The sequence below is a fragment of the Taudactylus pleione genome, unplaced genomic scaffold (assembly GCF_031769625.1).
Source record: "Taudactylus pleione unplaced genomic scaffold, aTauple2 ptg000201l, whole genome shotgun sequence".
Taxonomy (NCBI): Eukaryota; Metazoa; Chordata; class Amphibia; order Anura; family Myobatrachidae; genus Taudactylus; species Taudactylus pleione.
The window spans coordinates 33359948-33383815 of record NW_028284603.1 but is presented as its reverse complement, the minus strand read 5'-3'; the positions used below and the strand labels follow the sequence as shown (position 1 = coordinate 33383815).

The 23868-nt window shown below is 42.6% G+C and overlaps 1 pseudogene; it reads left to right on the top strand.

Moving 5' to 3' along the window:
• The first annotated feature begins 905 nt into the window (after window positions 1-905).
• LOC148518297 (protein CFDP2 pseudogene) lies at window positions 906-3926 on the top strand (annotated as a pseudogene).
• Window positions 3927-23868: the final 19942 nt, after the last annotated feature.

Genomic DNA, 23868 nt, shown 5'->3' with positions numbered 1-23868 from the left:
CAAATAAATAAAACAATAATTGATTACATATTTGCCTCTTTTGCTAAGATATGTCTAATAAAACAATGCTGCAATTATTGGTCTTCCGATGTGCCGTGATTGATTGAAATCCACCTCTGTAGAATGGATGTGTTCCAATTGAAATAAATAATCCTGTCTGTGTGAGGTCACACATTTAGCGCATTACCAAACAAGAGTTTCATCATGAAGATCAAATAAAATAACTAGGCCATCTCATTTGATGATTATAAAGGAGGGGCTCTAGGTAGCTAACTTGTAGGGGCCCCTGTCTAGAGAGGTGCCTAGCATGTCCCTGGAATGCACCTGGTGCCCAGTTGCAAGCTCTAGGCTTCCTCTTCTTTAACATGTCCTTTGAGCAGGTAACGGCCAGAGCTTTGTCAAGGCTCTGTAGTGCCCTCCTCTTTAACTGGACTAACCCATATAAACTTAAATCTGTACTTGCAGCTACTGTAAACCTGCTTTCACTGAATATTAAAACTAGATGGGATGAATACCTATGTAATGCATTACTCTGTTCTTTTTACTTGTAATTAATTCAGAAAATGTTTACAACCCTATGATTCAAAATCTGCAATTTAATTGAGGTTATCCAGTAATGATAATGATCATTATTGCATTGTGATAATCAAAGTTATCACAGGGATGTATCAATATCCGCACCCTGGGACATTGCTTGTGATAAAGCTATGTAAAAAAAAATACAGTGAGATATATCTGCACATGCGCCAGCTGGCTAGTACTGCCCCCCACCCCCACTACCGCCCAACTACCCCCTTGCTCCACCGCTAGCACTTACCTGCCTGATGAGCTCTCTCCTCCAGTCAGCTGTTCTCTTGGCTCCTGCACTGCACTGTGACCCCGGACAACTGATGCTGTAAACTGAGATGCCAGTTTACAGCACAGCTGGCCAGGGTCACAATGAAGTGCAGGAGCCTGGAGATCAGCTGACTGGAGCCTCAGAGGATCTCACCGGAGTGACGATCTCCGATCCCTGGAATCAGGTGGGGCTTTTTTTCCAGTGATCAGAATGTGGTCTATTTAGACCACACAGCTGATCACAGAGGCCGGCTCCCAGCTCTGCTCTGCCTTTATTTTTAGTAAATTTCATGCAGATCACATTTTCCATTACAAGTATGGGAAATGCGATCTGCATACTAAAAATATGCGAATTAAAGGACATATAGTAGTTTTTCATGAAAACTACTCTAATTGCCCTTTAATAAATTTATGCGATACTAAAATAATGTGAAAAGTGTGTGAAAACACCCATTTTCACATTTTTTAAATAAAAATAATATAGATACAGTAAATAGGCCCCTTAGAGTTGTTTATTTTCATTGGACAATGCAGAGTATTTTGAGATGATCAGTAAGCAAATATATTCTATAACATTACAATATTGTCTGTTTTATCAGTTGAAATTTTAGTCTATCATTTGTGGCCCCACAAAATGGAAATAGAATAAATTTCGTTCATTAGTCACTGTATAAGACTTAGAGATGAGCGGTAAAGTTCCCAGAGAACTGGACCTACCCAAACTTTGCTTTCCGGGCTGGGATATGAGTCCGGCTCGGGTTTTCCTGCCTAACTCAGATCCCAAAACGAGGCAAAACATCATTATCACGCTGTCAGATTTTTGCGGGTTTTGATACTATAAAGGTACCCGGTCATTGGCGCATTTAACCCCGGCTGTGGAGAGTGAAGTGAACAGACATGCTGTGTCTGTCCAGGGAAGCTAGAATATAGACTATACTACTCCCATTTAATATTGCATGTACTGTATCTGTTATTCTATTTTATTTTCCATAGTATTCCACTATTATATATCGACACTTTGCTGTATACTGTGGTACATGGTGTGTTGTGAAAGAATAATGTGCTGACACTTCACACAATGCATCTATTGCTATTAGGTGAATGGATGAAATCTATATAGAAAGTATGGAAATAAATGCAAGCTGTGTTTCCAATGCATTTCAGTAGAACAGCTTTCATCAGGGATGTGACACTAATAGGACCACATTCTTGTGAGGTAAGCAAATTAGCTTACATTAGCGCTATTCATACTTTTATCACCTCATACTGCAGGACCATGATTTGATATCTCATATATATATATATGCACATCTCAGTATACATATGGTGTAGCACTAACATTTCTTTATGCTTACATATTTTGTGGGGGAAGAATATCTCACACTTTAGCTGTTTCCCCCTCACATCCTGAGTGCTAGCCTGAGTGCAGAGATATCCTCTTCAAATGCACTGATAGCTCGGATCCTGTTCACTCTATTGCCAATTCTACAAGCAGTCCAGACCATGATTTCAACTTTATTCATTTAAAACCATTTTATACACTGTAAAAGTCCATGTTGATAATATTCATCATTAGTCATGGATCTTTGTTTCAGTAGTAGAGCAACTGCAAAAGTTGCACATGACTAGCGTGTCTGCAGCTATGTCCACTTCTCATTTTTAAAGAAACATTTTTTTCTTCTCCTTTACAAGTTCCCCTAATGCTGATGAGTCTCATATAAGTTGCCTGAGCTGAGAGAATAATAAACATCCAATAAGGCAGTAATATACCAATGTATTTAGTATCATCTATACAATTAGAAACCGAGCCATGTAGTTGTCAACAGCTATGTGCCGGTCCCAAGCCCGGATAAATGGGGAGGGGTAGACAAAGAAATGGCAAACTACTCCACTATTACTGCAAAAATACTTTATGGATCACAAACAATCACTTTCGAATATGGTGCTGGAAGGTGGGCCCATGGGCCAGAAGGCACCCAATATGCTAGCAGGGAAGAACAATGACGACCTTCGAGTAACTCGAGCATTTATGATGTGGATCGCATAAAGCCATCAGGACTCCGTTATGCTGATGCAGCTTCAAGCGAAAGAAGTCGTCTGCATTTTACTAAGGCTCACAACATCAGAACATGGAACGTCCGTGGCATGAACACGGGCAAACTGAATATCGTTAAAAGGGATATGGAACATCTAAATATCGATATCCTTGGTGTCAGCGAACTTCACTGGATTGGCAGTGGATACTTGAACAGTGATGATTATGCAGTTTACTACTCCAGTAACGAAAACATCAGACGTAATGGAGTAGCTGTCATCATGAAAAGAAAATCGCCAAGTTTGTTCAGGGGTTCAATGCAATCAATGACAGAATCATGTCCGTTAATTTCTACGGGAAACCCCGTACTATCACACTGCTACAGGTTTATGCGCCCACTTCAGATGCAACAGAAAAGGATATTGAACAATTTTATGCAGAACTCCAACAAGCAGTCGACCAACTTCTTGCTAAAGACATCATCTTTATTGTTGGAGATTTCAATGCAAAAGTAGGAGAAGGAGAAGAGCCACTGGTTGCTGCCAAATTCAGATTAGGAGAACGGAATGAGGCTGGGGACCGACTGGATCAGTTCTGTCAAGAAAATTGGCTACTGATCATGAACACGTGGTTTGAACAGCCTAAACGCCGCTTATACACATCTCCTAACAGTCAACATCGCAATAAGATCGACTAATTTCTCTGCCAACAACAATGGAAGAGCTCAATGCAAGCAGTTAAAACACTCCCAGGTGCGGATAGTGGCTCTGACCATCAGCTACTCGTCACTAAAGTGAAACTCCGGTTCAACACCATCAAAAGGACGCCTACGATGCAACGTTTTGATACCAACAATTTTGCAGCACAATATGGAATAGAGGTAAAAAACCAATTTGAAGTGCTGAGTACAACTGGAAAAGACCCAGATGATCTGTGGGAAGAAATGAAAGCAATCATAATGGATAAATCGAAAAAATTTGTTAGGTACAAAGAACCAGCAATGAAATCTCAATGGTTATCAGATGCATTGATTGAAATTTCAAGAAAGAGATGAATAGTCAAGGCCTCTGGCAATAGTATCGAATTCAAATTGCTAAATGCGGAATTTCAGAGAGAAGCGAGATAAGGAACGTTACTAGAATGAACAGTGCACAAAATTGGAAGACTCAAACAAGCAAGGCCACATTCGTGAACTGTTCACCTTTGTGAAGCAGGCACGTGCACCATTTACGTCATGCAAAGCAGCGACCATCAAAGACCGGATTGGTAAAATCCTACTGAATGAAGACCAAATCAAGCACAGGTGGAAGGAATACACAATGGACCAAATCAGCCCATTGGCCAGGAAAATCCAAGCGAGTATGAACCAGATGTTCTAGAGGAGGAGGTTGCCTGGGCTTTAAAACAACTACCAAACAGGAAAGCCCCAGGCGTTGATGGTTTACAAGCCGAATTACTCAAGTGGGTACCTGTCTCAACACTAACAGCACTTTGTCAGCAGATATGGAGAATTAACTCATGGCCCAAAGATTGGACTAGATTAGTATTTGTCATGCTTCCAAAAAAGCGTGATGCACAGGAATGTGGCAACTATCGGACTATTGCACTCATATCACATGCAAGCAAAATATTTCTGAAGATTATTCAAAGATGCATGGCCTACTTTGTAGAGAAGGAGCTCCCAGACATGCAGGCTGGATTTTACAGGGGTTGGGGGACCAGAGATCAAATCGAAAACCTGCGATGGATTATGGAAAAGACATGATAGTATCAAAAGGACGTGTACATTTGTTTCATTGACTACAGCAAAGCATTCGATTGAATTGATCACGACAAGCTATGGAAATGTTTACGGCAGATGGGCATTCCGGAGCACCTGGAGAAACCGATGAGAATGCTCTACATGAGTCAAGAAGCCACAGTCAGGACAGCTTTTGGCAACACGGATTGGTTCAAGATCGGAAAAGGCGTTCGACAAGGCTGTATTCTCTCACCAGCTTTATTTAATATTCATGCCAAAATGATCATGAGATGATGCAATTTGGACGAGTCTACAATTGAAGTCAAAATCGGAGGTAGAAACATTAACAATCTACGATATGCTGATGATATGACTCTGCTTGCTGAAAGTAGAAAAGACCTAGAATATATGGTCAGAAGAGTCAAAGAAGAAAGCGAGAGCATGGGACTGTACCTCAACATCAAGAAAACAAAGATAATGACTATGGCAAGTGATGATGCAGTCCATATTGCAATCGATAATGAGGAAGTCAAATCGGTACAAGACTTCCTCTTTCTGGGTTCTAAGATTGATCGCAGTGGAGAATCATCTACTGAAATAAAGTGACGAATTGCACTTGGCCGCAATGCTATGCTAGGAATGACAAAGATATGGTAGAGCAAAGATATCAGCAGCGCAACAAAAGCACGGTTGGTCAATGCAATTGTTTTTCCGATCTTTATGTATGCATGCAAAACCTAGACACTCAAGAAGGCAGATCTCAAGAGAATCAACGCTTTTGAGTTGTGGTGCTGCAGGCGAATGCTGCGCATACCATGGACAGCAATGAATACAAACAATGCAGTCCTAGAGCGGGTCAAACCAAAAATATCATTAGAAGGTAAGATCACCAAACAACGACTCTCATATTTTGGACATGTCATGCGGGCTAATTCCCTAGAAACAGCGCTAATGCAGGTTGCATTGTGAATTTAGGAAACTATCTGAAGAATGTATTAACATTCTCAATCAGGGACAAAGCTAGTGAGAAAGCTCTGTCCCTGCAATTCATGACCGCACACTTCTCACTGTATTTTTTGCAAAAATTCATGCACCAGTAATAGTGCCTAACTTACTGAATAGTGCGTCTACTTGTATGTTTCAGTATGTTTTTTTATAAACATATATTTGCACATCTATAACTTGCATACATTTGCACAATTAAACATGACAGTAAAAAATGGTATCACAACTGTGTTGTGTAAGCCTCCACTGTACGGTAGGTCCCATTATTCCAATCCTCATTAGATAACCCGTACATGAAAGTTACATTGCTTATTTCTCACTGAGAGTAAAATTAAATAACACACAAAGGTAAGGAAATAAAGTTTATAGTTTATGAATCTTTCAGGTATCAACTACATGTATGTGTGTTTAATTTACTTAAGTTTTACTGAATGTTATGAAACTCTGCATGTAAAATACACTGAGAGCACATTGTCTGCAAAAGTTATTAATAGGAAAAAGAGCATATTGGCATAAGAAATTTTTTTTTTTGTTTCTTTACAAATGATCCTGTACAGCAAAGGAATGCATACAGTAAGGGGTGGATTAGGCATTATTTTCTTCGGGAAAAATCCAGGTGGGCCAATTGGTTGTGGGACCGCTTATCAATTGAGGCCCTGATCCCCAATTCACGTCACCCGGTTGGTTCCTGTGTGTTTTACACAGGCAGCCCGGCTGCCTGTCAGGACTGCTTGGCCACGCCTGAGCCTCTCTCGCTAGAAGAGAGACCAGTAGCCTATTAAAGCCCCATCCAGCATACAGTCAGCGTCACATGCCGCAGCGCCATAGAGGAGTGAAGAAGTGGAATGGTGCGGGACCACGGGTGATAGCGGCGGTTGGCGTGGCCACGGTGGGCGTAAGTTGTGGTGGGGCTGGAGGGGTGCTCGGGCAGTCTCTCAGCCTGATTGTCTCCTCTCCACTCTCCCCTCCCCAGGCTGTGAAGTGTTCAGTTTCATTTCACAGCCTTGGGAGGGGGCAGAGTGGAGAGGAGACAATCGGGCTGGCTGCAGTCCAGGGGGAGATGAACTGTTTGTGAGGTGAGATGGGGTCATTTTGTGCAAAGGGGAGATGATTTGTCTGTGGGTGAAGGGGGTCTGCTATACTAGGGGTGGGAGAGATGATGATCTGTTTGTGGGGGAGGGGGAGTCTGCTATACTAGGGGTGGGGTATATGATGATCTTTCTGTGGGGGAGGGGGAGTCTGCTATGCTATGGTTGGGGGAGATGATCTGTCTGTGCGGGAGGGGGGTCTGCTATACTAGAGGGAGATTATGATATGTCTGTGGGGAGGGGGGTCTGCTATACTAGGGGCGTGGGAAATTATCTGTCTGTGGGGGAGGGGGAGTCTGCTATACTGGGGGGGAAATGATGATCTGTCTGTGGGGGAGGGCAGGTCTGCTATACTAGGGGTGGGGGAGATGATCTGTCTGTGCGGGAGGGGGGTCTGCTATACTAGAGGGAGATTATGATATGTCTGTGGGGAGGGGGGTATTTTGTGCTAAGGGAGATGGTCTGTGTGTGGGGGCTATTCTGTGCTAAGTGGAGATGATATGTGGGGAGGGAGGCTATTCTGTGCTACGGAAGGATGATTTGTGTGTGGGGGAGGGGGGCTATTCTGTGCTAAGGGGAGATGATGATTTGTGGGGAGGAGGGCTATTCTGTGCTAAGAGTATATGAACACTCTGTGGGGGAGGGGGGCTATTCTGTGCTAGGGTACTATGATGGTGCTGGGGAGACACTGGATGATGGCGCTGGTGTGAAGCAGGATGATGCTATTGGGTAGACACAGAAGGATGGTGCTAGAGAGACAGGGGGGTGGTGCTGGAGAGACAAGTAGGGGGGGTGCCTGGAGACACACTAAGGAGATGGTGCTGGAGACACACATAGAGAATGGTAGGACTGCTAGTATTATTAGAGGAAACTACAGGTGGAGAGTAATTATCAGACAACAATTATAATGAAATCATATTACTGATGCAAATAGTACCAAATGAGCAAATATATTTTATTAATATAAAATTGTTTGATATGGGAAACTCACATTTTGTTCTGCCCCAAAACTTCTGTTACTATCTGGTTGAACCTCTTTTGCATGATGATGACATTTGTTTTAGTGCAACATAAACAGATGGCTTCCAAACCATGGGGTCACCTGCGTGAATAGTAAATACCGAATCAAAACACTGCCTGTCCAGCGAGGATCAATTTCTTCAGAGGTTCCCATTGCAGAGAAATCATATAGGTAAGAAAATACTCATTCACATGCTTGCTGTGCTTATTCACTGGAGAGAGGGACTGTGGGCATGGCTATCAGCTCCTGGAGCGGTGGGCATGCCCCCAGCATGAATAAAATGGGGAGAGTGGCTTGCAGGCATGGCATTTCACATAAGGCCACACTCTTTGACCTGAGACCACGCACACTGTTTTGGCCGTGCACCTTCCGCGCGCTCATATAGGGCCACTTTCACAGTTTTTTCCAGGGCCACTTTAAATTCCCAATCTGCCCCTGCATACAGTTGTCTACTGTCACTCCTCTTTTATTTAATTTAATTATGGCATATTTACTGTAACATCTCTGGTTTGCATACATCTCTGATTGTTAGGGGTCTGCACATGTGCAGGATGCGTCCTGCATAACGCTCACAGTCCCCCATTAGCCGCAGCACAATTGACATTCTGTGGTGTTTGCGGGGTAGAAACAAGGAGGCATGCTGAGCCCAGGGCCTGCATCATTGGGCACAGACTTCCTGAACCCAGTTGTCCAATTCTGACAGCCAGTCTGAGTGAGTCTCAGTTCAGTCTGTCCAAAATAGCAACCATTGCAACCAATGGTCAGCCGCTTCCCTGTGGCTGATTAATACCGTCCATCTCTGAACATGGCCCATAGTATCTGTGAGCTGTAGTTTATAGGGCCGAGTCATACCGGGCAGTAACGGACTGGAGCTTAAAGTAGGCCCCAGCATCATACCTGTGTACATGCCACAGATGTACGTACTTGGGAAAAGGGACATGGCCATGCAACACAGGGGGTGTAACCAGAAGTGCAAAGTGGTCAGTATGGCTGTGGCCTTCTGCGAAATACAGATGTGTTCACATACATGTATCCTCAAATTGCACCGAATATACCAGCTTGGGGTACAGTACCTCAGACTTTGCAATTTAGACATGCCAAGATTCCCACCAGAGACTCTTTCAGAAAGTACTGAATGCATCTTATTCGCATCACTAATGTGACAAAAGTGCAATGCAAAGGTACCCTGGAGACTGACCATGGCATTTCATGTGGCTTCTGTGTGCGACTAATTCAATATAATCTGGGTGAAAAGATAAAAACAGAGAGGTCCCATTGTAGTGGAATGCTATGCTTAATCTGCGACTTTATGCCAATTCCTTTGTGACAAAAATAATAATCCTAAACACCTAGAACACTATAAGCAAATTTATATGAGGCTACGATGCAAATAGGACACAAAATTCAGGAAAAAGTACTTAAAGTACAGGACTCACTTGATGTGGCAGAGCATCTAAGATGCACCAGGTATCTCCTGCCATATGGCACAAAATGCATTTGTGTATGAGGACACATCTGTACCATATTTAGCAGTAGTTTAGTTTTATTGTTCTGGATAAGAGACACTGATACACAGCCTTGGGACTCAGGACCTCATTCAGAGTTGGTCGTTGTGACCACTCAGTCGTAAGGTAAAAGGGGCCGGATATGCAAATGAAGCGCTCGCAAGTTGCGTCGTTAAGATGGGATCGTTAGCTGGACGAGCGAGGGGAGGATGCGGCCATAAGACTAAAAACATGCCCCCATTCTCGTTCGCAATACATGTCATCTCCGGGCATATAAGGATTAATCGAGACCATCGGGAACCATCGGAGCAGGTTTTAGAGCTTAAGGTTGACGATACCCTCTCTTAAGCACTATGATCAAGTCAGTGTAAAAACCTCCCATGTCACATGTGCCATGACACTACTTAGTTAATTATGCACTCCCATAAAACGTCGTTTGCATAGTCAGGCACGCCTGCGTTCGGATCTCCACTTCCCCTGTTACCACCCACAAACGCCTCATCCTGTCACTCAAACTAACGACCTGGAGAGAGAAATTTCCGTTCGCAACAGCTAGTTTGCGCAGGCGCATTGCGAAACTTACGCATGCTCTGTTTTGCGAACATCGCTGGGTAAGACTGAGCGGCCGCTTATGAGGTCCTCAGGCCCTGATTCAGAGGCGCTCGCTATTTGCGAGCACACGCTCTGAATCAGGGCATTTTGGTTTTTTTTAACCCGGCCTCCAGGCCCCTCACTAAGCTGTAACCACCCACAGCTTTAGCAGGCTGCCTGGCGATGGTCACGATTATCGCAACCATCGGGCTTTCGAGGAGACCCTGAGGTAGGGTCTCAGGTCTCGCAAGCACGAGTGGACTTCCTGCTCTAATAGAGCAGGAAGTCCACTACTGACATCATGAGTGATGTCAGTAGGGCTGCCCACAAATGGCAGGCATTCCTTCGGGAATGCCTCCGTTTGTCAAGCCACCCCCCCCTACCCACCTACAAAACTGTCTTGTAGCGAGCCCCGGAGCAAATGAAGTTCTCACTCGCTCCGGGGCTCGTGCGTGCGCAATGGCCCACCATTAACCCGCTTGTGAACGATATGCGTTAGCGAGCGGTTCTGAATCAGGCCCTCAGTTTTATGTTACCGTCTTTGTAGGTATTAGGTGGTCAATTTACTAAGCCTTGAATAGAGCTAAAGTGGACAGAGATACAGGGGTCTAGTTACTAAGCGGTGTTAGGAGACAGAGTGAAAAGTGATGTCTGTGGTAAGGTGCCAGCCAATTAGCTCCCAACTGTCATTTTTCAAACATAGCCTGTAAGATGACAGTTGGGAGCTGATTGGCTGGCACTTATCACAGACTTGTCACTTTTCACTCTGTCTCCTAACACTGCTTAGTAACTAGACCCCAAAGTACCAGCCAATCAGCTTCTAACTTCCATGTTACAGGCTGTTTTGGAAAAATGACAGTTAGGAGCTGGTTGGCTGGTACTCTATCTCCGTCTACTTTATCTCCATTCAAGGCCTAGTAAATAGACCCCTAGCTATGTTCAATGGTCAATCATTAGTTGATGCAATCAGGCTATATACATCTTATGACAAAAAATAATACATTTGCACCACTATACAGAAGGAAAGAACCTTTCTTGTTTCTTCCATGATCTCCATTTATTCCCTGAAAGGCAATGTATGTCAGGAGGGGGTGGGTAGTCATATGCAAAACATGGGCTCTAAAACCAAAGTAGCCTGAAAAATTAGGTGTCAGCATGCAAAGCTTATTGATGTATGAATGCAGAAAATGAAAGCCAGCAGTAGACAGATGGGGCTAAAGGTGAGGCAGCAACAGTGAGAGCAGCTGTACATCTACGTCAAGGTGTTGCTATGTGAGTCTCTGTTTTTTTCTGGAGGGCCCCAGTCTAACAAGCTATGTTTGCCCATAAAATGATGAAACAGTACAATGTAGGCAAACACATCCTGAATGCCTAATAAATTGCCTTGCTCCTTCGACAAAAATATGCCTGTATGTTCATTAATAAATTCATATTCTGAATCCTCAATAAAAGAAGAAAATGAAGTGTAAACTGGAGTTACTTAGCGACACCCAGCTCATTGCTTTTTATTGTTGCTTGCAGCTATGATTCCTTTACAGTGCACTAGTAGAATTTATTAGTCTGTGTTTGTGGCAAGTATAGTAGGAGAAGTGCACCTTTTGAAGAAAATTGACCAGCACTTCATGAATATGATAAAAAAATGCCAATAACACTACAAAGACCAAACTCTTAACATTAGAATGCACATAGCAAAAAATGAGGAATCAAAGATGTCAACACTATTATTTCTAGACAGTATTATTGTGTTGTGTTCCCCCAGATTGTGCTTGATACTCATTTATGTAAAGATCAAAGTATATGTAATAAAAAAGCTCTGTTTTTTATATTACAAATAAATAATAGCTTCTAGTACCAATGTTTTATTTGTACTTAGAATTTGTTTTATATATAATTTGTGTGGAATTACCGCAACACGGGTAACAAGAGAGCATTAGTTTTAGAGATATGCGGTTCGGTTCTCCAGAAATCCGAATCTACTCGAATTTCATGAATCCGGACAGATCCGAGTAACGGCTCTAATTTCCTGAGGAGATCCGGATTAATCTAAGTAGCAGTTCTGATGTTCCAGCGGTGTGGAATTCAGATTTTAAATCCAAATTTCAGCAGTTTTGAATTGCAAAAATTACATGTTTTTAAAAACTGCTAAACTCATGTAAATTTTGCAATACAGAATTCAAAAAAATTTGAAAAATTAATTTACAGATAGAAAGAGGCCTACATTTCCTAAGGTTTGTGGTTGTATGAATGTGCTCGGAATTGCTGCTGGTTGTTTGAATCTTGGATGATAATCTATATGGAAGATAAACAGTGATGTGCAGTGAGGGCAATGGCTGGGGAGGCACACATGTATAAAAACTAGGGGTGTGCACCGGCCACTTTTCGTGTTTTGTGTCTTGGTTTTGGATCTTGATCTTTCTTCGTGTTTTGGATCTGGATTGGTTTTGCCAAAACCACCCTTCCGTGTTTTGGGTTCTGGGTTTTGTGTTTTGGATCTGTATTTTTTTTTAAAAAAGCATAAAAACAGCTTAAATCACAGAATTTGTGGGTTTTTCTGCTCCTATGCAATTATTAACCTCAATAACCTTCATTTCCACTCATTTCCAGTCTATTCTGAACACCTCACACCTCACAATATTGTTTTTATGGCCAAAAGATTGCACCGAGGTAGCTGGATGACTATGCTAAGCGACACGAGTTGGCAGCACAAACACGTGGCCCATCTAGGAGTGACATTGCAGTGGCAGACAGGATGACAGTTTGAAAAACTAGGCCCCAAACAGTACATAATGCAAAGAAAAAAAAGAGGTGCAAGATGGAATTGTCCTTGGGCCCTCCCACCCACCCTTATGTTGTATAAATAGGACATGCCACTTTAACAAACCAATCATTTCAGCGCCAGGGTCTGCTACATGACAGTGGCTGAAATGATTGGTTCGTTTGGGCACCCACAAAACAAGCTGGCAATTAATGTGTCCCTGCACAAACTGGGTCTACGGAGGCAAGATGTCGTCCTCATCCTCCTCATCCACCGATTCCTTGGATAAAACAGGAAAAAGGGATTTAGGTGTCCCTAGACTGCTTACAGTCTTAGCCAAAGTTTCTGAACTTGACAGTAACTTTTTATGAACGCGCTGCAGGTGCCGTATAAGGGAGGATGTTCCTAGGTGGTTAACGTCCCTACCCCTACTTATTTCACCTTTACATATGGTACATATGGCAAGACAGTTGTTGTCCGGATTTGGATAGAAATATTGTCAGACCAAAGAGTTGGAATGTTTGGTCTTCTGCCCAGGCATGACCGTGATGGGCTTTTTCATCCCACGGACAACAACTGTCTCCCCCGGAGCCTGATTTAAACAAACCACATCACCATCAGAATCCTCCTCGCCAACTTCCTCCTCAGTGCCAGCTACACCAGTATCCTCATCTTGTTGTACTTCAAGAGTGACATCTTCAATTTGCATATCAGCAAGTGGACTGTGGGTGCTCCTTTCAGCACTTGCAGGGGGCGTGCAAATGGTGGAAAGAGCGACCTCTTCCCGTCCAGTGCTGGGAAGGTCATGCATCAGAACCGCCACCACACTTGGACTCCCCTTGGGGATTTGTGATATCTTCTTAGAATGCACAGTTCTTCACTGTGCTTTTGCCAGCTTAACTCATTTCATTTTTTTAGCGGGAGGAGGGCTTCCATCATCATGTGAAGCTGAACCACTAGTCATGAACATAGGGAAAGACCTTAGCCATTCCTTGCCACTCCATGTCGTAAATGGCATATTGGCAAGTTTACGTTTCTCTTCAAATGATTTAAATGTTTTTTTAAGGTCATTTTCCTGAACTTTGTCATTTGGGATAGTATGTGCCCTCTACTATGACATTGGGCATCGGCCTTGGCAGATGACGTTAATGGCATGTTATCGTCTATGTCATGACTAGTGGCAGCAGCTTCAGCACTAGGAGGAAGTGGTTCTTGATCTTTCCCTATATAATTTTTTTCGGAGAAAGTTTGGTCCTCCATTTATGTTATATTGATATATACGTGCGGCTAAGGCGCACACAAACACAGAAAATAATTTTTTATTTTTGTTGGAGACTAGTGCACTTTGTGGGTTATACCACCCTTTAAGAAATGAGCCAGCCGGCCCTTTACTTATGAGATACAGGCGCACGCTTGGCGCTGCTCCTTCGTTGATGCACGTGCAGCCACAGTGCACACAATTCACAAACACAGAATTTTTGTTTTTATTTTGTTTGGAGTGCCCTTTGGGGGTTACAGCACCCTTTAGCGGTCAATCCAGCCAGCCCTTTATTTATGGGATTCAGGCGTATGCTTGGCACTACTTTGTTGATGCACGTGCGGCTACTGCGCACACAATTCACAAACACAAAAAAATTTATTTTTTTATTTTGTTTGGAGTGCCCTTTGGGGGTTACAGCACCCTTTAACGGACAAGCCAGCCAGCCTTTTACTTATGGGACATAGGCGCATGCTTGGCACTGCTCCTTCGTTGATGCACGTGCACCCACAGTGCACACAATTCACAAACACAGAAAAAAATTTTTTATTTTGTTTGGAGTGCCCTTTGGGGGTTACAGCACCCTTTAGTGGTCAATCCAGCAGGCCCTTTATTTATGGGACACAGGCGCACGCTTGGCACTGCTTTGTTGATGCACGTGCGGCTACTGCGCCTACAATTCACAAACACAAAAAAATGTATTTTTTAATTTTGTTTGGAGTGCCCTTTGGGAGTTACAGCACCCTTTAATGGACAAGCCAGCCAGCCTTTTACTTATGGGACACAGGCGCATGCTTGGCACTGCTCCTTCGTTGATGCACGTGCAGCCACAGTGCACACAATTCACAAACACAGAAAAAAAAAATTATTTTGTTTGGAGTGCCCTTTGGGGGTTACAGCACCATTTAGTGGTCAATCCAGCAGGCCCTTTATTTATGGGACACAGGCGCACGCTTGGCACTACTTTGTTGATGCACGTGCAGCTACTGCGCACACAATTCACAAACACAAAAAAATATATTTTTTTATTTTGTTTGGAGTGCCCTTTGGGAGTTACAGCACCCTTTAACGGACAACCCAGCTGGCCTTTTACTTATGGGAGACAGGCGCACGCTTGGCGCTGCTACTTTGTTGATGCACGTGCAGCCACAGTGCACACAATTCACAAACACAGAAAAAAAAAATTATTTTGTTTGGAGTGCCCTTTGGGGGTTACAGCACCCTTTAGTGGTCAATCCAGCTGGCCCTTTATTTATGGGACACAGGCGCACGCTTGGCACTACTTTGTTAATGCACGTGCGGCTACTGCACACAATTCACAAACACAAAAAAATATATTTTTTTATTTTGTTTGGAGTGCCCTTTGGGGGTTACAGCACCCTTTAACGGACAAGCCAGCCAGCCTTTTACTTATGGGACACAGGCACATGCTTGGCGCTGCTCCTTCGTTGATGCACGTGCAGCCACAGTGCACACAATTCACAAACACAGATTTTTTTTTTTTATTTTGTTTAGAGTGCCCTTTGGGGGTTACAGCACCCTTTAGCGGTCAATCCAGCCGGCCCTTTATTTATGGGACACAGGTGCACGCTTGGCACTACTTTGTTGATGCACGTGCGGCTACTGCGCACACAATTCACAAACACAAAAAAATATGTATTTTATTTTGTTTGGAGTGCCCTTTGGGGGTTACAGCACCCTTTAACGGACAAGCCAGCCGGCCTTTTACTTATGGGACACAGGCGCACGCATGGCGCTGCTCCTTTGTTGATGCACGTGCAGCCACAGTGCACACAATTCACAAACACAAAAAAAAAAATTTTTTTGCACTTGAGGGGAGCACCACTGATGGACAGAGCACCCCCTTGACAACACTACAGCACCGCTTTAGGACTGGGACACTGCACAGGACTTTGGAGTGGACACAGCCCCTATGGACAACTGACTGCACAACACAGTCCAGCCAGCCCCTATGGACTTTAAAGGAGTGGACACAGCCCCTATGGACAACAGCAGCGCAGCACAGCACAGCACAACACTACACTGCACTACACTACACTACACAGCCCAGCCAGCCCTAACTCCCACCCTCCCTCTTCACTGTCCACAGCCAAGTGAGAAAATGGTGCCGACGCCGATACCTTATATAGGATCCAAAACCCGCGAGACCCGGAAGGCGGGATGATGATGTTTTGCTTTGATTTCAGATCCAAGTCAAGCGGGAAAAGTCAAGCCTGACTCGGATCGGCCTCGGATCGGTGGGTCTCGGGGGGTTCGGATTTCAGAAATCCGAACCCGCTCACCCCTAATAAAAACACAGTTTTTATATAAAAACTCTGGATGGAGCATGACAGGGAGTATGATAGGGGAGGAAGTATGACACTACCCTGACTGCACATCCCTGAAGATAAACACAACTCTAACAATAGTAGCTTTCAGGGATGCTCTCATGTATCTAGCTTCTTTCCTCTTGGATGTCTCAGTGCTTCCTGAAACATAACATGGCCAAGACCAATCTCATTTTCCACCTTACAGGGTTTATTCACATCCTTTCTCTGTAAATAACATCACAGTCACTTCTCATCTTTCACCTATGTCCTCAGTGGCACTCCTGACTACACTTTCTCTTTCACTCTCCATCTTCAAGCTGTCTCTTAGGGGTCTATTTACTAAGCAGTGTTAGGAGACAGAGTGAAAAGTGATAAGACAGTGCTAAGGTGCCAGCCAATCAGCTCCCAACTGTCATTTTTCAAACACAGCCTGTGAGATGACAGTTGGGAGCTGATTGGCTGGCACCTTATCACTTTCTTATCACTTTTCACTCTGTCTCCTAACACTGCTTAGTAACTAGACCTCTTAATCTTGCTCATTGAAGCGAGTTTCCCTGTATTGCCCCACCCTGTCTGTTGTTTTACTGCAATTGATTTTATTTCTGCTATTTACTTACTGCATGCAACAGTTACCTGCTGTGTACTGTAGTTACACTTTATTTTGTTGTTTACCTTATGTACTGCACTGCATACACTTTATGGCACCTAACAAATAAAAACCCCATACTCACAAAGAGTTTAATAAGGTAAAATAGAGAGTATTCTTTGTCCAGAACTTTTGTACAGTAACTAAAACAGTGGTTCCCAAACTGTGCGCCGTGGCACCCTGGGGTGCCTCAGACACTTGCAGGGGTGCCTCAGGTTAGTGGTCCAGCACCAAATCAAATTATCTATGGCCAATGTAATATAAATATGTGGACAAAGAAAAGTGCAAACCTGTCCCCCAACACATAACTGACCCTAACAGGTTAGCACAATTTACTTCACTTTACTACTTTACTTATTTTTTTGTCTGAATTTCTCAATAACAAACTTAAACTTAGGGGTGCCATGAAAACAATGCTGCTACTCTAGGGCGCTGTGATTCAAAAAAGTTGAACTAAAGTTGAACTAAAGTGTCAAGTTTATGGGACCTATTCATTAAACATTAAAATTCTCTGGAGATAATTAGCTTTAGAACTCTCATGGAGTTCTAACTAATTATAGGTGAAATTCATCATTCCACCTCTCCATAAGTATCTATTCCGAAAAGCTGTCATTTTTGCGATGACAGCTTTTTGGGAAATAGATACTTTTCCCTGCCTACACTAATTTATCGCATCTGGAAACAGTGCTGCGCATGCGCTGTTACATCTGTAAAACCAGCGCATGCGCAGCACTGCCTACAGATGCGTTAAGTTTCGTACCCCCCCCGATCCCCACCCACCCCCCTCCCCCCTCCGCTCACCCCCCCCCCCCCCCGACTTACCTGTCCGCGCAGCAGCCTCCGGCTCCGTCCTGCTGGTCTGTCATGTGGTTTCCCAGCAGACCACATGACAGATTAGAAAAAAAAATAACATTTGTTTTCTTTTTCTAAACTTTCTTGTGCTCTGCTGGGGAGCACACATGACAGACCAGCCTCCGGAGCCTGAGGACGGAGCAGAGCGCCGGAGGGACTCGTCGGGGGACCTGCACACGCTGATACAGGTAAGTTTCACCTGCTATTCGCCACCTCACAGTGGCGAATAGTAACTGCATCAAATTCCAAAAATTTATAATTTTCGGAATTTGATGAATACCACAATTTCCACATCCCCATACTAATGTATGGGGAGTGTGGAAATTAATGCAGGGGAACTTAGCAAGGAGATATCTGTTCATGAATACCAAAATAACGTTATTTAAGGAAAATGTCCTTAAAAACGTTATTTTAGTGTTGATGAATAGGCCCCTCAGTATTTAATGTTTCTCTGTATTATTAGGAAAGCAGGCAAAGAGGTGATGTAGCAGCTCTTATTTGACACATGGGCCCGTATTCAATTTGGAGCAAAAAAATGACATCATTTCGCCAGGCGGAAAAGTATTGCCGTATTCAATTTGAAAGACTTTCCGAATGCAATGTAAGTTTCGCCTATGAATAGCAGGCGGGAAAAAGTGCAGAATTGAGGTTTTGGGGTGCAACATTGTGGGAACCCCCGTGCAGCCTTCAGACAGTCCCCCAAAGGTAAACTGCGTCCAAAATTTTTGAAAAAACACTTATGAACACCCAAAAAAAATCACTTTCAATTTGTGGGCAAAAAAAAAAAAGTTGGGGGATAAAGTTAAAAACTAGCGAACTAGACTCCTGGGGGGTCCCCAAGTATGCCCCAGGTGTTTTTTTTCATTGCCGGTGCTTGCGACAGGTGGATGTTTCACGATTTTTTTAACTTAACTTTAGCAACTTTAAAATATGCTGGACCCCCATTTTCAAGTACCCCAAATTGCTGGGATAAGTTATTTTCTGAAAAAAAAATCCTGAATACTATTCTGCGCCACTTATACAAAAAGGCTATTTAGCAGCTATTGAGCCCGTTTAGAAACACCAACTACCTTCAGCAAGCCAAATCAGGGGTACCATAGCTAACCCCAATGCCATACATCTTTTGGGGGGTGTCAGGCTGATTTCCCCAAATCTGACAGGACTATCCGCTTGTTTAAGTTTCGCCGGGTCCTGTTTTCGCGTACTTTCAAATAGAATAAGGGGATACGCGGCAAAGCGCATGATACTTTTCCACCTGCAAAATAGGCAAAGTAGCCAAAAAGTCCGGGAGGCGGAAAAGTATTGCGGGTCCGCTGAAATTGAATATGGCTCATGGTATGATACAGCACTGTGCAGTGCCCATTCTGGGTCAAATGTAATAGGGTGAGAGTTAGAAAGTGTGTGAGAGTAGCAGTAAACTCTCACATTGGTTGAGTTTTATCTTCAAAATGGGAAAATATCTCAATGAGATTTTAAATTGTGAGAGTTTTTTGAGTCTGAAAAACATGCAAGTTTGCTCTTTTGCTTTGTTCTCGGACTCTATTATATTGGCCGAGTTTAAAAAGTGTAAGAAAACTCTCACATTTTCTAAACTCTCACCCTATTACATTTGGCCCGATGTCTTAGAGCAAAGGTTGCAGTAAAACATATATTTTGCATACAGCATACATAAATATAGTAAATTGACTTACATAACATTTGTATGCGAATGACATATAACTTTATAATACTTCCAAATGGCCTCCTTACAGTATGTTTAAATATAATCACCTTATGCCCCTTCAGACCAATGCAAATCAGTCCTAACTCATGCTGACAGTGTTTTCCTGCTGTCAGCAGTCACTCATTGTTTTAGTGAATAATTACAAGGCAACAATTAAACTTTTTAGTGTGAACTCAGGTCAATTGGATGGAGTGACTACACTAGGGCTACCTTGAGAGTGACCACATACTCCCAGCATACAACAAGCAGCAGATAAACTGATAGGGGGCAGTGTGCTTGCATATGTTTGGTCCCCCTAAGAGTACCTTAGGACATGTTTGTCTCCCTGGAAAGCTTGGTCGCAGGAAAAGGGTCTACAGATGGTCCTAATGGTTGGTTAACAACAGACATCTAATTATATAGAGAGAACACTACATTTAAACAGTTACATTTTTTGCTGGTATTTTGAGTATGTGACGATGAACCAATATTACTATACAAAAAAATAAGTCATCACTTTCACTCAAACAAGTTGGATTATATTAAAGAGCTACTCATAACATTTACAATAAATATGCAAATATTACTGGAGCTTATCATAACTGAATATAATTTAAAACAGGTATGATTGCAGGGACAGTTACTTTCCTACATGCGAATAGCTGGACAATAGCCATCCTAATGAAGGACATTACATACAACCACTTTTGCAGAAAATGTCCGATAACAGAGAATAATAGCTTACAGATACAGTGTTATCAAGGTACACTATTAAAATATTTACATATCTCTTAGTGGATGTTACTAGTGGCATTTCTTTATATAATGTAACTTGCATTTTGGGTTTAGTGATTCTTCGACATTATTAACCATATTTTCCAGTCACAAATCTGTAAATATAAATAGCAAAATAGTAGCATACAGTAGATAGCATAATAATAACTTGTATGTTGTTGTATTACTAACTAAGAATAATATTAAAACTAGAGTGTGCCGACCACCGTGTTTTGATTTTGGATCTGGATCTCCCCTGGTTTTGGATCTGAATCTGGTTTTGGATTTTTTCCTTGGTGTTTTGTTTTTAGGTTTTGGTTTGGATCTGTATTTTTTCCAAAAAATTATATGAACAGCTAAAACCACATAATTTGGGCCTGTTTTTGTTCCTACAGTGTTATTAACCTAAATAACAATCACTTTTAGGCATTTCTAGGCATTTTTAAGCACCTCACAGCTCACAATATTGATTTCACTATTTTTCACCAATATAGGCCAAAGACTGCAGTGAGCTGGCTGGCTAAAGTAAGCAACAGAGCAACAGCACAAATGCACGGCAGTTAAAAAAATATAGGACATCTATGAAACATTGCCACACAGCAGTGGCAGACAGGATGGCAGTTTAATAAACTATAATAATGTCAGTCGGCAATGCCCCAAATTGTGCCAAATGTAAAGGAAAGAGGTGCAAGATGGAATTGTCCCTCCCATCCACTATTATGTGGGATATAAAAAAGGACATGCACAGTTTAATAAACGAAGCACTTTAGCCACTAGGACTGACACTTTCGTGGCTGAACTCCTTGGTTTGTTTGGGCCCCCACAAAACATTTTTTGGAAGGACTACCTTCAATTATTAAGGAGGGGGTTGATGATGAGGGTGTTGGTGGTGGAGTTGCATGTGCTGGTCCAAACTGCTGGTAGCTGATACTGGACTGCTTGTTATTAATTTACAAATTATAATTTTGTTAAATAAATTGCATGAACTCGCTGCAAATTATGTAACAGGGAGGAGGTGCCTAGATGGCTAACGTCCCTTCCTCTGCTAACTTTGGCTTTACAAATGGAACAGATGCCTTCACAACTGTTGTCATAATTTAGATTAAAATAATTCCACACCCAAGACGTTGCTTTTCTGGCTTTCTTTTTATAATTAGTAAGAACTGCTGCCACTGGTGGCTGATTTACGCATCCTTATCATCAACATCCACATTGGCGTCAGATAGGACACACATTTCCCCCTCATCCTCCTTTTGCACTTCCTCCACACTATCATCCTCATTTTTTATTGTTTCACCATCTAATACTAGCACAGCCATCATGGCGTCAGTGATCCGCTGTGAAACTGGGTGACAGCTTTTATACTTACATCCTTACTTGACTGTTTAATAGTCAATTGTTTTTTAAATTACTTTTGATCATGAATGAGGATGTTGATGATGATGCAGGTGTTGGTGTTGGAGATCGAAGGTGCTTGGATCCCACAGAGAGGGAGCAGGCAGGTGACACTGGACTTGTTACATTTGAGTTTTGGAACTTGGTGACATCCACGTTGATATTTGATGAATTTCCTTTAAAAAAATGTTCTTAACTTCAGTACAAGTAGTTTTACCATATTGATGGTGTGACTTAAGCCCTTGGGCATAAGCCTTCATAGAAGATGAGGAAGTTGACGGCCTTGCACTGCTGGCGGCAGCTACAACATGTGGTTTTTGACCTTGCTCTCCTGTCATGTGACAGCCCTCCATATTTTCTGCAGTTTTGAAGCAGTGTCACAAGCACCAATAGAGTAGCCAAGGTGCGGTTACAAAATTCACACACGTGCAGTCGTGCACACACAGAAAAAATATTAGACAAAAAAAAGACAATTGATTTTTTTTTTTCAGCTCCAGAACATGAGCCCAGAGCACCGATTGATCACAACTGGAGTCGGCAGCACTAGGTTGCAACTTGCGTTGCTGGCTGGATCTTGTGCGGTTAAGCCTAACACGCGCACACACACACAGACAGTAAAAGATCAAAAAAAGACAATTGCTTGTAATTTTTTTTTCAGCTCCAGAACTTGAGCCCAGAGCACCGATTAATCACGACTGGAGTCGGGCATCGCAAATGCGAGTGCTGTATCCGAAAATGCAGCATAAGATCACCTTCACAACCATCTGTCGCAGTCATCAGCCATCTGAGTAAGCCTAAGCTTACTCTGACTAGCCGCCAGAACTGCTCGGTCAGGGCCAAGTAATCTAAGTTGGAAGATGCAGATCCCAGCCTCGGCATGCCTACAAAATGGGGCAACATGCCCCAAATGGCCGCAGCATGTCAATCACATTGGAGGCACTGCAAGTGATCTCCCAGTCAGAGATCAGCACATGCACAGTACAGATCCTGCGCATGTACCAATCATTAAAAATCAGAGTTGTACTCAAGGCATCGAGTTTGGTTACAACTCAGATTAAGACCCACAATACATACTCAAACACAGGCTATTTACATTTGCCTACCAGTGGAGAGTGTGCCAAGGATTACTACTTTCTGGTAGAGTTGTGCAGTTTGGTTTTTACTCAAATTTACTTTGATATGTTCGGATCTCAAAAACAGCATCATACTGACTATTCGGCTGTCAAGTGTTTTGGATAGCCAATAAGAGAAATCTAAACTATTCCGAACTTTCGATAATTTGGTGATAAAAACAGAATAACACATCTCTACTCTCTGGGTTATCCTTCGCCTACTGCCCACCTTCAGTATCGAGGGTGTGTTAAAATATTTACGCCCCCACTCAAATAAATTCTAAAAGCATGCATTAAGTTTATTTAAAAAATTAGAACTTTCAGAAATGGGTTAAACAATCACAACACTGTAAGTGCAACATAACATAGAAGAGCTTAGTACAATACTGGTCTAATAGTAGCCCCTCCAGGCTTGCTTCAATGCTGCAGAGGCTTCCCTCCTAATGCTGCCTCTTGATGATCCTGCTTCTCTGTCACCTTGGTGGGTACACCTCCTACTCGAAATCCAGATAAAGAAAGACCTTATTGCTCTTTGGTAACAATTCAATTCATTGATCAACTCAGCACAAGTCATAACACCTATGCCAGTCCTGATATCCAGCAGTATAAGATGTATACCCAAGAGTATAAGATGAAAAACCCTAATTGAAATACATATTCACTTTATATAGAGCCAAAGCAAATTGTCACCTTTGCTAAAAATTTAAGTCCTAGTCAATGTTTGAGCAGGGTAGTCAATCTGGGAGAGGGGGTAGACTTCAACGAGTCAACCAATCAGTACTAGGTTTGACTAGGCCAATCAGTGTTGAGGGCAGATTTCCATAGTATACCTAGTGTAGCTCTCAATGGTGATTCCTGCATAATTAGAGGAAGTAGTATCAAGCGTTGGAGAGAGGTGCAATAGTTGCTCATTTCAAAAGACTGTACTAGATAAGAAACTGTTGTAAACTGTTTGGTTGCTTTGGGCTAATTCTCCACTTTTTCATTCTCCAAGGCTTGATACATTTCCCTCTTAATATTTAGCAGTAGGTAGTTATGAGAGAAGGACAAAACAGGCTATCTACTGTAAATAGGATTTTAACACAGTATACAGTAATCCATAGTACACAGTATGACTTATAATTAGGATAGTTTTTCTATTATGATTGCCTCATGCTCAAATGAGACAGGAGGCTCCCTGTAAAGAAAAGTTGTAGCTGTCAAGGTAATACATGGCCCCTT